The sequence below is a fragment of the Thermobia domestica genome, chromosome 1 (genome assembly GCF_964235325.1).
Source record: "Thermobia domestica chromosome 1, izTheDome1.hap1.1, whole genome shotgun sequence".
Taxonomy (NCBI): domain Eukaryota; kingdom Metazoa; phylum Arthropoda; class Insecta; order Zygentoma; family Lepismatidae; genus Thermobia; species Thermobia domestica.
In genome coordinates, this window is record NC_137454.1 from 174,512,624 (window position 1) to 174,525,883 (window position 13,260).

Below are 13,260 nucleotides of genomic sequence, written 5' to 3' on the forward strand. Positions count from 1 at the left end.
GGAAATGGAACCTATTGTTCTACACACTACACTACATTGTGGAACTACACTTCCAAAATATCTCGTTATCTTTTACCATTCCTGCTCTGATGTCTGACAGCAATCGGGCAGAGGGGCGGTATTAGCCGTTCTATACTTCTCATTCTTATGAATAGCCTTAAAGAAATTAAAAATATAATTAATATATCTAGACGAAACAACCATAAATTTAAATTTCACAGATTCAATTTTGTCAAATAATATGTGCATTTTATTTATCTTTATTTATGCAGTATTTTACTCACACTTTTAACGTATCGTCTAAATAATATCAGAACACTTCACATTTATGTGCAAATTTTGTATTTCTTTCAATACTTAAGTATAATGATTTCCTTCATCCTTAAGTCCCATTCAGAATTGTGTTTAAAATGATGTATAAAATATCTTACCTGGACAGTAGAACACAGAAAATCGTACTTTGTGGGAAAACTATACATAAAACAAACGAAGAACCGAGTGCAGTAAAATGTCCTTTTCCTTAAAAGAAAAGAGATAAAGTAACCTTTATTTGAAATAAGAATTTAAAAATAACTAAAATGTCACACTATACTCATTATAAACTTGAAAATGCTTGGAAACGATTCTGACCTCATTGGTACTCCCTCTATTTTCAGTGATGAATCACATTGTATGAGGGTATGGTCTGCTAGAAGATTGGCTACTGTCGGAGTAGGCTAAATGGTTTAAACTGTGAAATACGGCGGTAAAATTACGATAAAGGTGTCGAACCATAGTTGATGTTCATAGCAAAATGCAGAGTGAATCTATAACTTTCCGGATAATAAATTGTTTCTAGTATTTTCAGATCTCTGTGTAGAATTTCTACCTTGGATCTATTTTTCTTCCAAGATGATGTCTGTTTACACGTTGAAGCGACTACTTGACATAGCGATGATATGTAGATAAACAAGACTTAAGGACTTAATGTGAGAACTCTAACCTGAGCCTTATTGAAAAGTTGTAGAATGAAGTAGAATCCTGGACCAAAGCAGGCCTATGCTTACATCTGTAATCAGACGTACACGGGAAATGGAAGAACATTATGTGTAATCGTTCGTCAACTTATATAAAAATTTACTTCAAAGAGTGGTTGACATAATCGCTGCATCTCTTGGGATCTATCAGTTGCTGATAACTATAGCAGCCGACAATCATTAAAATAAACAGAACACCACTTTGGACTAGTGTTACCATCTTTCAAACACAAAATGTAGGGAATGGAGTCGGGTGGAAGACAAATGTACTGGTGGTCTTCTTTCCGTAACAATGTAATATAAGTCTCTATTAAAGAGCGCATCATATTTATTAGGATCTAGCTAATGAGCCATATAAGATTGTAATGTTAGAAGTTTACTCCTTATTCCACACGATAATTTTGAACGAAAGCGTATTTTTGAATTCTGCTTTATTAGGATACAGCTAGGGCGATTATCTCGGCCGAATTCGTTAATGGAGACAATCCGTTAAGTTCTTCATGGGTGCGATCACACTAACGGTAGCTATTTATATGTCATACATGGAATACTGACCTTCTCAAAGCCTGAATACTACAGCTATACATGTAGGTTGCGTGTAATTCTTTTTACTTTCTTCAGCAGAGTTTATCTAATTGGTAAAAGGAAAGTGAGATAATTTAAATTACATAGGTACTATATAATATATAATAAAAATATGGTCCATTTAAGTAGTAGTATGCATATGTATAAGTCTATATGTTACATACCTGCCTGCCTGCCGCTGTTCTGAGGTTTCCTCTTATTTCGAAGGCTCTATATAATAATGTGGAAATTATATGGCAATAATAATAATAATAATAATAATAATAATAATAATAATACACATCATTTTGTGTAAACATGAAAGTCGGGAGATTTTAATGCTCTGACAGTGCTACATCGGGACAAGGAATAATTTCTCAGAATTCGATACTATTTCGGTAAAATCGGGACAGGTGGTAATTCTACTTTAGACACACGGTTTGTACTATGAACATGAATATTGGCTATCTAAGGATGCAAATAAAACTAATTTTAAAAATATAATATATAAGTTAAAGCATAATTATATGAAAATTGCCTCACTATTTGATTATAATATTAATTAGTCTAATTATTGTAATCAGGCTTATAACTGCAGTTGTATAAGGAACAGGACAACAATTAAAAATAGCATTACAGAACTTAAAGTTTCGTTTAAAGGTTTCATGATCAGTGCAAGATTTGAATCAGAGCAATCTATCATCTGCTTCAACTGAGGGAAGTTTCTTTCTATGTTCAATTAAATTTTCAATTCTAAATGGTCGTGCCCGACAAGAAACCCTTGATACTCACTTAAAACTTAAGTAATCAACATCTTCTAGGTGGTGCAGATGAAGACACTGAGAGTGACACAGACAACTAAATTGACATTCTTAAGCTTTGTTTTTGTTATTATTGGCATATGTATTTTCTTATAAATTTATATTATCTTTCAACCTTATTTTACTGTTTCAAAAATATAATTGATGAAAGAAATATTATGTATAAAATATTAATATATATATATATATATATATATATATATATATATATATATATATATAGAGAGAGAGAGAGAGAGAGAGAGAGAATAAGGTCCTGTATTTGAGATAATATTTATTTTTCATTCGTTGTTTTTCATTTAACGTTAAAAATAACTTTAAAATAAAGCATTAGCAAGCATAATTTGCAAAAGAATAAAGAATAATATCGTCTGAAGGAATTAAACAGAATATGAATTGCTGTTCTGATAATGTAGGAAACTTCCCAGTATATCGCAGAAGATGCCCAATTACTTTTGGGAAATAATATACACTAGAAAAAGATGATCTTCCTAATTATAAATCAGCCTTTTCTTTATTGTACTGAAAACCAACTTTTAATAAAGTGTTTATCATTGTTTACTGCGTACGTTCGTAAAATCATATTACAGTTTTAAAAGTTTTATTGATAAATATACTTTTCCGTCTCAGGTAGAGATAGAGTCCACTGTAGTGCTTTTGATGCTTTCCCATCAGGAATCGAATATAAGACCCCTTACAACAAGGACACGCATTCTAGCCATTAGAGTAGGGATTAGAGCTCGTGGTATGTTGTAATTAACAACTTGATGATCGTAATGTTCTTAAATTGCACTAAACCTCCATAGTTTATACATTGAAAAGTTTATTTTCAAACTTTAAGTTTCCCAAAAAAAATAGAGTTGATACACAGCAATAAAATTAATTGTACTAAATTATGATTACATAACAATTAGCCAATATAAGTGTTGTTAATAATAGATGTGGTTATGGTAACTTTAATTAGTAATTACATGAAGGAGCTAATTAAGGCAATTTCCTAGTATTACTTGAAGTAGAGAACAGTTCCGCCCATATTATAGTGTTTCCCGGTTAAATAGTGTGAATTAAGCAGTGATCATCTTTCAATTTCTTTCTTTATCACAAAACCTTTAATTGAGTATCTCCAATTATAAAAATATCTCTAAGGTATTATGCTTGTTACACTCATTAGTTATTTTTGTATTATAGTATCTTCTTAGTTTTAAGCAAGAGTCTAACGAAGTCTATATATAGTCATGATCGCTCGCACACAGAACATCAGTAGATAAATAATTACGACAATCTTGAGATTTCCAGAGAATTTGGACCATTGTTGATGCCTTTCATTATATCAAATTAATAAAACCAATCTTAAAGAAGCACCGAAAATTCAGATTAATTTCATAAATTTTGATGTAGTAGGCTATTATAACTTTAAATTTTTCAAGTCACGTTCGAGACACAAGACGCGATAACTTGGAGTTAAGTAATTGTAAATAGAACTAAGATATATTTATTTCCAATTCTACAACGTTAGTATCTACAACTTGTAGACAGTAAGGTTCATAGTTTCTTACTCTAATATAATTTATAAAAATAAAGGCAAACATAAGTTTTTTTATAACTTCTGATGAATCAGGCAAATGTCATCATTCTATACAATTCTGAATACGTTTCGTCCAATTCGTCATAAGACATAAAAATATATCGGTAAATTCTGGTCGTCGTAAAACTGTGCAGATTGAATCATATATGCTTGGAAAAAGGAACGTTTCTGTTTATTAAATTTAATTTGATTTCCTGTACAACGATTCTGCACTAATTTCCTACCATCCAATCGTTACTAGTGTCATGTATGATACTGAATGTAATTGACATGAAAATAAATAATAAAAAACGATCACAAAACAAATAACAATTGATCGAAAAAATAACACATATCAATTCTACTTAAAGTGAAAAGAACAACTTGAAATTATTGTATGATAGTTTATGTTCATTTAAATGTGTCATTAGATCATTGCACGGAAGCTACTTCTAGAAGATTGTGTAGGGAAAGTAAGTTTAAGTGTTTTTACAATATAGCAAAGGTGCATATTCAGTGCCTTATTTATTGCAATATTCTATACTAGAATGTTCTGCCATATATTTCAAACCTCACAATGAATTCACATGAGCTCTATGGTGGCAATATAGTTATCATGTGCGCCTTTGACTCGGAAAACCTACTTTCGATTCTCGTAGAGCTCCCTTGTAACTATATCGTTACTGAACGCGTCTTTAGAGCGGAAGTTCCTTGTTCGATTCTCGGTGTGAACTCATATTATTCGGATTGCACGTAAGCTTTAAGTTCACGTCTCATATAGCCTCGCTGCTGAAAAGGACGCTAAACTCTAAACTAATCTAATCGATATCCGGTGGGAGATTATATAATTACGATTTGGATGTAACATTAAGCTTCACGTCTTATGTATATGCGGTGCTGGGAAGGAACCCGAAACAAGACAAATTCCTTTCAGCACTGCATCCATTTATAGTCCATTAGTTTTTCTGTGTCGTCACATAAAACAGGTCATTTCTAATAACTATATAATAATATCAAACTAGTGATACACCTATTTACATCGGTTTTGGACTTTCAAAACTTTTTACCTAGAAACGGATATATTTTCCGTAATAACATTAAAAGATATTTTATGATAACAATTCAACTAATAGAGGTTAATAGTTCGTTCTTCCAAACAGAAAGAAACCTTTTCATGTGCAATTCGATATTGACAATGTGAATATAAGTATGACAGTGCACCGATGTTTGTTTCTGGCAATTTCTTTTCGATATTGTGCAGATTTTTAAAAAATGTTTACTAAACCAGTTTTCTTATACAAGACTTCAAACGTTGATGCATCATTTTATGTACACTTTGTCTATTACTGGTGACCATTTGCATATATGCTAAACCCACTTCACATCTTATTCAATAGGCCATGAATGCTGCTGATCCTAGAGTAAAACAACTGATTTTGGGGCTTGATGCTTAAAGTGTTAAAACACAATTTCAACATCTTTTAACATATTATGATAGTAATGTAAACATATAAAGCAAAATAAGATAAAAAGAATGAGCCACCGCACTAATTCTTGCTCCAATTTCTTAAACTAAATAACGTTATGCTGCGGTTATAACTGAAATATTTATAAGCCAAATACGAACAAAAGTGTAAAACGTTTTCGCGAAACTTCATCTTAAGAAAGCCAATTTTAAAAGTAAACTATTCCTTGTGAATATTTTCATAAGAAGTAATGTACGCAGCATTAATGAAATATCTATTCATGAAATATGAAGAAATTCGTCTGAGTCGATTTTGAAAAGTACACCCACAAAAAAAAAAAAAAGAACTTCTCCAAAAATAAACTCACCCTTGTTGGTTGTTTCATGAGAAATGATTTATCCAGAACTGTGATGTTATTAATGAAATATTTATTGAAGAAATATGAATAAAATATGCTGTGATGTTTTTGAGAAAATCGCCCAGAAACTATCCCCAAGAGCAAACTAACCACGTGGAGTTTTTTCAGGGAAGTGAGTTATGACACATTATTAGGTTATTAATAAAAATATTTATTTATGAAATGTAAACAAAACCACTTGAGTCATTTTTGGGAAAATCGACCGAAAAACACCCCCAAGAGTACACTACCCCTTGTGAATTCTTTCATGATAATTGAATTATGCCACATTCTCAAGTCAGTAACGAAATATTTATGAAATACGAGTAAAATCTCCTGAATAGTTTGTGAGAAATTTGCCCTTAAAAACAAACCAAGAATGAATTACCTCTTATTGATTTTTTTAGGATAAATGATTTACCCCATATTGTCAGTCTACTGACGAAATATTTATTTACGTAGTATAAACGAAATCTTCTGATTTGCTTTTGCAGAAAATAGTTTAGAATACTCACCCACAAGACTAAACTACCCTTTTAGGACTTTTCTCAGAGAAATGTCTTACACCGCAGTAGATATATGGTTGTAAATTAAATATTGACTTATGAAATTTAAACAAAATCGAAGAGTCGTTTTGGAGAAAATTCTACATTTCAATATTCATCCTTCAGTAAACTACCCTTAATTTTGGAAGTAGAAAGAAAAAAATCGAAGAAAAGATATCCTATGGAATCTAATAGAAACATTAAGTTTAAAGTTTGCTGCGGGTGCGTTGAACGGTACGGTCTCTAGGCTAGTAAACACATCCACAATGGGATAAATGGACGAATGGAAGGACAGGACAGACATCGAAAAACCACTTTTTCAGTGTGTAGTGACTATGAAACGAGTAAATCCATTGAAATTTCGAATTCGATTTATTTCACGATCATGTACATTCTTTACTCCTATTGGCCCTCGAAAATAAAAATAAATTAGGAAATCAGTTCAGATAGCAGAGATTATTGTTGGATATAGCTAAATCTGCATTCAAGTAGCTCTGATTTCTGACATTCGCAATTTAGATACAATCAAAACAGAGATTTTGAGACTAGTTAACAGGGAGGTAGGGAATCAATTCTATACGTCAACAAAGATGTAGCGAGTAGAATAGGTAAAACGCAAAACGCAGAAGGCTTTGCGTGTGGAAAAGATAGATAAGGCATAAGTTGATAATGAACATGGAAATGATACTCAACAATCAAATCTGGAGAATGTGCACAAGATAGGTGACTAGACAAATATGAAGTTGTGTGAGGGAGAAGGATTGCAAGGATTGCCTGTTACTTGCTGGCTTACAGCGTCGCTCCATCTGTTCTAGGAACCAGTACGATAACATCACGAATCATCTCTCAAACCACAAACTTAAGGCGTAGAGATCAATGTGCAGATGTTGCAAAGTCAGATTTTGAGTTCTGGACATCAGGGTCGCTTCCTCTTGAGCTGCGGGTTCCTTACTCAACTCCATTTAATGTGGACTGGTTCCATTGATCAACGGCAGAGTTTCCATGACCATCGGGCGGCTGGCTTGATGACGCTGTTACAGAAGCCTGGGTGATCTTCATACAGAACCACAAGCAGAATGATGGACGAGGTCACCAACAGCGTTAGAAGATCGACTAGAGACGAAAACTAACAGCAGCAAACCAAATGGCCATTTGACGAAAGATAGCTCATGAGACCGCTTGACCTTCCTGATCTTTGTGTTTACGAGATGATTCTGTGGGCGTCCTTCTTGTAATGACGAGGTATGAGACCATACTGACTGTGGAGAAAATTTGGAATGGGATTAAGAAAGTGATGGATTATTGAAAAGCGGTTGTTATTTTGACAGCACGAGGATAGGATAGGAAAATCTCTGCAGACTGTATTATATTTCAATCAAGTTACATAAGCTTATGTAATATAAATTATCTGACTAAATGGAATGGATGTCCTGTTGTTTCGCTGGTTCAATAACCGATGACAATCGATTTCTTACAGTAAGTACATTATTATTAATATAACCAGTTGGCACTAGTAAGATTTAATACTCCAAAACGTGAAGAATCCATCTTGAATCCAGAATAATCCATCTTGAAGATTGATGTAATCACAACTCGAAACTGATCGCTTCTTGGTAGAGATATTTTTAGATTCACACTTAAGAGCCTATTACTTGATGGTTTCGGCGGTGATAATAACCATCTCGTACTTTCGACTATGTGTTAGGATTAAACTGTTGTTGTTGTCTCTGTCCGGGTTTGATCTATGGGTTCTATTTGATTCAGTCTGCGCACTTTTCCAACAATCAGAACTCACCTATAGTTTTCATGTCTTAGGATGAATTTGACAAAACACATTCAGAATAGCATAGAATGATGACATTTGCCCGACTCATCAGAAGTTACACAAAAGTTATGTTGGCCGTTATTGTAGAAATCGTGTTAAGAGTAAGAAACTGTGAACCTTACTGTCTACAAGTTGTAGATACTAATGTTGCTGAATTGGAAATAAATATCTCTTATGTCCTAATTACAATTATTTAAGTTATTACGTCTTGTGTCCCGAACATGACGAGAGTATTTTGAAGTTATAATACTATATGAAAATTTATGAAGTTAATCTGAATTTTTGGTGTTTCTTTAGGATTGGTTTTATTAATTTGACAACATGAAAGGCATCAACAATTTTCCAAATTCTTTGGAAATCTGAAGATTTTCTCTCTACCGATGTTCTCTTGTGACTGTATATAGACTTCGTTAAACTCGTACTTAAAACTAAGATATTGCAATACAAAAGATAACTAATGCATACGTACCTTACATATTTTTATAACTGGACATACTCAATTAAAAGTTTTGCAATAAAGAAAGAAATTGAAAGATGATCACTGCTTACTTCACACTATTTGACCGGGAAACACTATAATATGGGTGGAACTGTTCTCTACATCAAATAGTCCTAGGAAATTGCTTTAATTAGCTCCTTCATGTAATTACTAATCAAAGCTAACATAACCACGTCCATTATTAACAACACTTACATAGGCTAATTGTTATTTAACAATAATTTACTACAATTAATTTTATTGCTGTGCTCTATATCAAATCTACTTTTTTGGAGATCCCAAAGTTTGAAAGTAAACTTTTCAATGTATAAACTATGGAGATTTAGTGCATTTTAAGAATATTACGATTATCATGTTGTTAATTATAATAGACTGGAGCTCTTCTCCCTAGCCTAATGGCTAGAGTGCGTGCTCTTGTACGTGATCTTATGTTTGATTCCTGAAGAGAAATCATCGAAAGGACTACAGTAATTGAGATCCCAATTTAAACTGTAAGTCTTATCCTACCTAGGCTCGCTGCTGACAAAGGACGCAAACTATCCTCTCGCTAATCTGACTCTCAGTAAACCGGCACTCAAAATGATTTTTTAATTTTTATTTTACATTATCGTTATTACTAAGACGGAAAGAAATTGAGTGACAAAGTGCTTGCCTGAAGGAGCATCTTTACTAAAATAAAAATAAATTAGTGACATGTTTCAGGCTACCTATATCCGAGCCGCCTATACTATCCACTTTAGTAGGGGCCGCGGTGGCTCTCTGATACAGCATTCACATCTGGTGCTTGGGGTCCTGGGTTCGATCCCAGCCCCCGCCAAATAAACTTTGTGGTGGACAAACACCGTGTGCGTGGGTTTCCTCGGAGCTCTCCCGTTTCCTCCCACTTTCTTCATTTCATTCGTTGCTCATTGTCACCGCCTCCTTTAGCCTAGCCGGCATAACCGTGGGACGTAAAACTCAAATATTTCAGTTCATGTTTTACTATCCACTTTGGCTTTATCAGACACCATCATCAGAGATAGTGTCTGATGAAGCCAAAGTGAATAATTAGCGAAACTGTTACACGTTAATATATAGCCAGTAGTTTAAATCAGATTTAAATCTGTTAAAGGCGAAGCTTGTACAATGTAAAGTATTACAATTTATGAATGAATGGGTTTGAATTTATAAGCATTAACCATATACAAAATTGTTTCCCATAGATGTTTATGTAACTCGTAACTCGTACATGTTTTGAGGTTTACATATTAGCGTTTCGCGGAACATGTATTTGTAAATGAATTATTAAGGAATGGATATCCACCATAAAAGTCACTGTCACCTATGGACTGCATTAACGTATTTATCCGAGTTTCTTAGTCTAGCTATCTATTGCAGAAAGCAGAATTTCAAAATTCGCTTTCGTTCAAGAGATATTATCATGTGCAGTAATGGACGGATGTACGAATTAATATTACAATCTTGAAAGTAGCATTAACTTATAAATTGAAAAGAATGCTAACTAATCATCAGAAAACTATTGAAGCTGGGAGCAGTTAAAAAATTCATGCAAGAATAATCTGATTTCCCCCAGTCAATAAAATATCTCCAATAATGAAAAAAAAAATGTTCGGTGATACTAACACTAACTCGTAACCTGCAATACACAATTTAAAACAATAAATACTAGTTTAATAAACACCTTTTAAAAAAAAAATACTGACCGACTTTTCGGGTCAGTAGGAGCGCTGAAAGTAAAAGTATGAACTTTTTGCGATGAAATTAGCCTAATATTAACTAAAAACAGAAAAAAGTTTTTTTTTTTTATTTCGCTAAATAAAAATTTGGTATGAAAGGGTTAAGTACAAATAAGCAGCAATTAATTCTAGTCTACCTGTGGAAAAGTACTCATTAAATTGACTTGTGTTACTGACTACATACGTCTGAGGTTATATAAGATTTTCTTTTGAAAATCTTTTCCTGGTAATTTCACTTTTGTGCCAAACAGAAGGAACTCTCGTGTAGTTTATACGTTCAAGCTTTGGTATTGCTATTTCTCTTCAATAAACAAGTTAAAAATAAAATTATTAACACTTTGTCTCGTCAAATGATCATCACAGGTTTCCACTTTCTGATATTTATACAACTGATTATGAATAGAGCTTTCGTGCTGGGAACAAGGAAAACTTTGAGAAGCTACAGGGAACACTTTCTATTGTTTTTATTTAATTAAGGACAGGAAAAGACGCTTCCAGGAAAGAGAGGATGTGCGATAATACACATCTTATTATATGCTGCCGCTAAATGGGTTCCAATTCGGAGTTAATTTATTTTGTCTTATAAAAAGCAAAGAACTTTAAAAGATGAATACAAGATATAGAAAACGATACAGAAGGCGTTCCACGTAATTGTTGTGTGTAGCAGCTGAACTGACTTTTGACCTTGAGTCAACCAATCAGCTTACTGCAGTCGCTCTAATGTTAAGTGCACTTCCATTGAAAATGATATACACATATGCAATGGCGGCTCCAGAATTCTACAAAAGTCACAGCGGCATTGTCGGGAAAGCAGTTTTGCACGTGTCCCAGCACGAGCCCTAGGGGACTTGTAATTCCCGGTCCTGTCTAATTCTATAGGTGCAATTGCTACCGACTTCCAGGTAGAAGTATCACGTACACGTCGAGATACTTCTGTATCTCATCCCGGATCCAATAATAGGTATTAAGCCACCATGTGAATTTGATGCCAGCCCTTGTCCTCCCGAACTTCCTCCCTTCTATCGGGATCAGAAACTTTACCCAGATATCTGGGATTGATACTTCCTCCTAGCCACTTTTCAGTCCCCTACAAGCAGAATTTGACATTATCCTCCCGGTGTAGGCCGTGTGCGAATATGCATGTTCATTTGGAAATTGGAGTGACTCTGCTATCAGGCTCGCCCAAACAATACGGGGCTACTTATCTTTTACGTGTTTAAGTTCCACGTACACGTTGTAGTTAATCTACCTTTCGATCCCAATGGTACCTATAAACAAAAATTAGGAGGGAATACCACACCCTCCCTCGGTAAGGCCGTTCAAGCAAAAAGAAACTACCTCCAATTACGGTATAGGTGCACTGTGTACTACCAGACATATTGATTAATGTAGACTGTCTCCCTTTAAAGATAATGACCATTTGGGAGCGATTGCTTCCTTGGTATGGATGTTGCTCATCCAGCCAGCCAAGAAAATGGGAGAACTGGGACAAAGGATTACTGCATTACCTCTTTTACTCTTGAGGTACGAGTGTGGATCAGGATAATAAGTATCCTATTCCGTACTCAAGAGCACGCACCACACGCTCTTTGAGGGCTGTACTTACATCTTTCTTCTCGGTAGGGTGTTGGATCCGCTCCCCTCGTAGGCACACCAACTATTTCTTTTTCTTATGTGTTGGAGTACCACGTAGTCTTGTCTCCCGCACCTATGACACCACCTGGTTGCCCTTTCGGAAGATAGCCGAAGCCTCATATATGCCGGTAGGGGCGGAAGTTTACTCTACCCCTCGGTGAGGACGCGACGAGGTAGCACGTACTCTCCCAGATTCAATGGTACGAGTTAGTTGCCCATTTCGGATGGTAGCTGAAGCCTCACCTCCGACGGTAGGTTGTTATCCTGACACACACTGATACCTGTAGAACGCAACCAGCTATTGGCACAAGGAATACGAAAGTCGAGTTGAATTGGAGTTTAACGTCCCTTTCAGCATGAAGGCTATATGAGACGAGACCTACTGATTAACATGGAATCCGAACCACATGAGCTCATGCTGGGAATCGAACGCGGAGGATATGCGAGAGTAATATGTTTACAAGCACTTTCCGACACTTAGCTCCCCTTCCGAGTACGTACGGCAATCACAAAATGTGTCAGCCAGGGAACAAAGAAAGGGGACCCCTCCCCCTTTCTCAGCATGGATATAGAACGGACCATTTCGAAAATTAAGTATTTATTATATTAAGGATCTGAAAAAATTTAAAGTTGAGCCCTTGAATCCAATTGATGAAACTTAATGAAATTTTGTATACGCAATTGGATGTGACGTACAAATATTAGGCCGTCAAGAAAAATAACACCAACTTTGTCATTGCATAGCCATATATATCTAGCATATGTCCCTCCAAACATCCAATAATAATAATAATAATAATAATAATAATAATAATAATAATAATAATAATAATAATAATAATAATAATAATAATAATAATATTTTAAGTATTTTGAAAAGGAAATAAAGATACAAAAATCAGTACAACAGTCGATTCCGTTCTGGAAATTTCTATGTCCAAAATTGTCCTCCCAGCGATCAATCACAGTAAAAGAGGATAAAATTCTGGCAAAAGTCGAGCAAGATCGTAATGTAAACAGCCATGATATTGCCAATGAGCTAAACATCCATCAGGAATGTTAAATCATTTGTAGAACGCTGGCTACAAACGCTTCTTACTCCTCGGTTGTATGTAATCCGCCTTACTTTATTGAATTTCTGGTTGCAGAATATTTAGGATATTTCCCTCAGGTGTTGCTGGAATTATTTGAT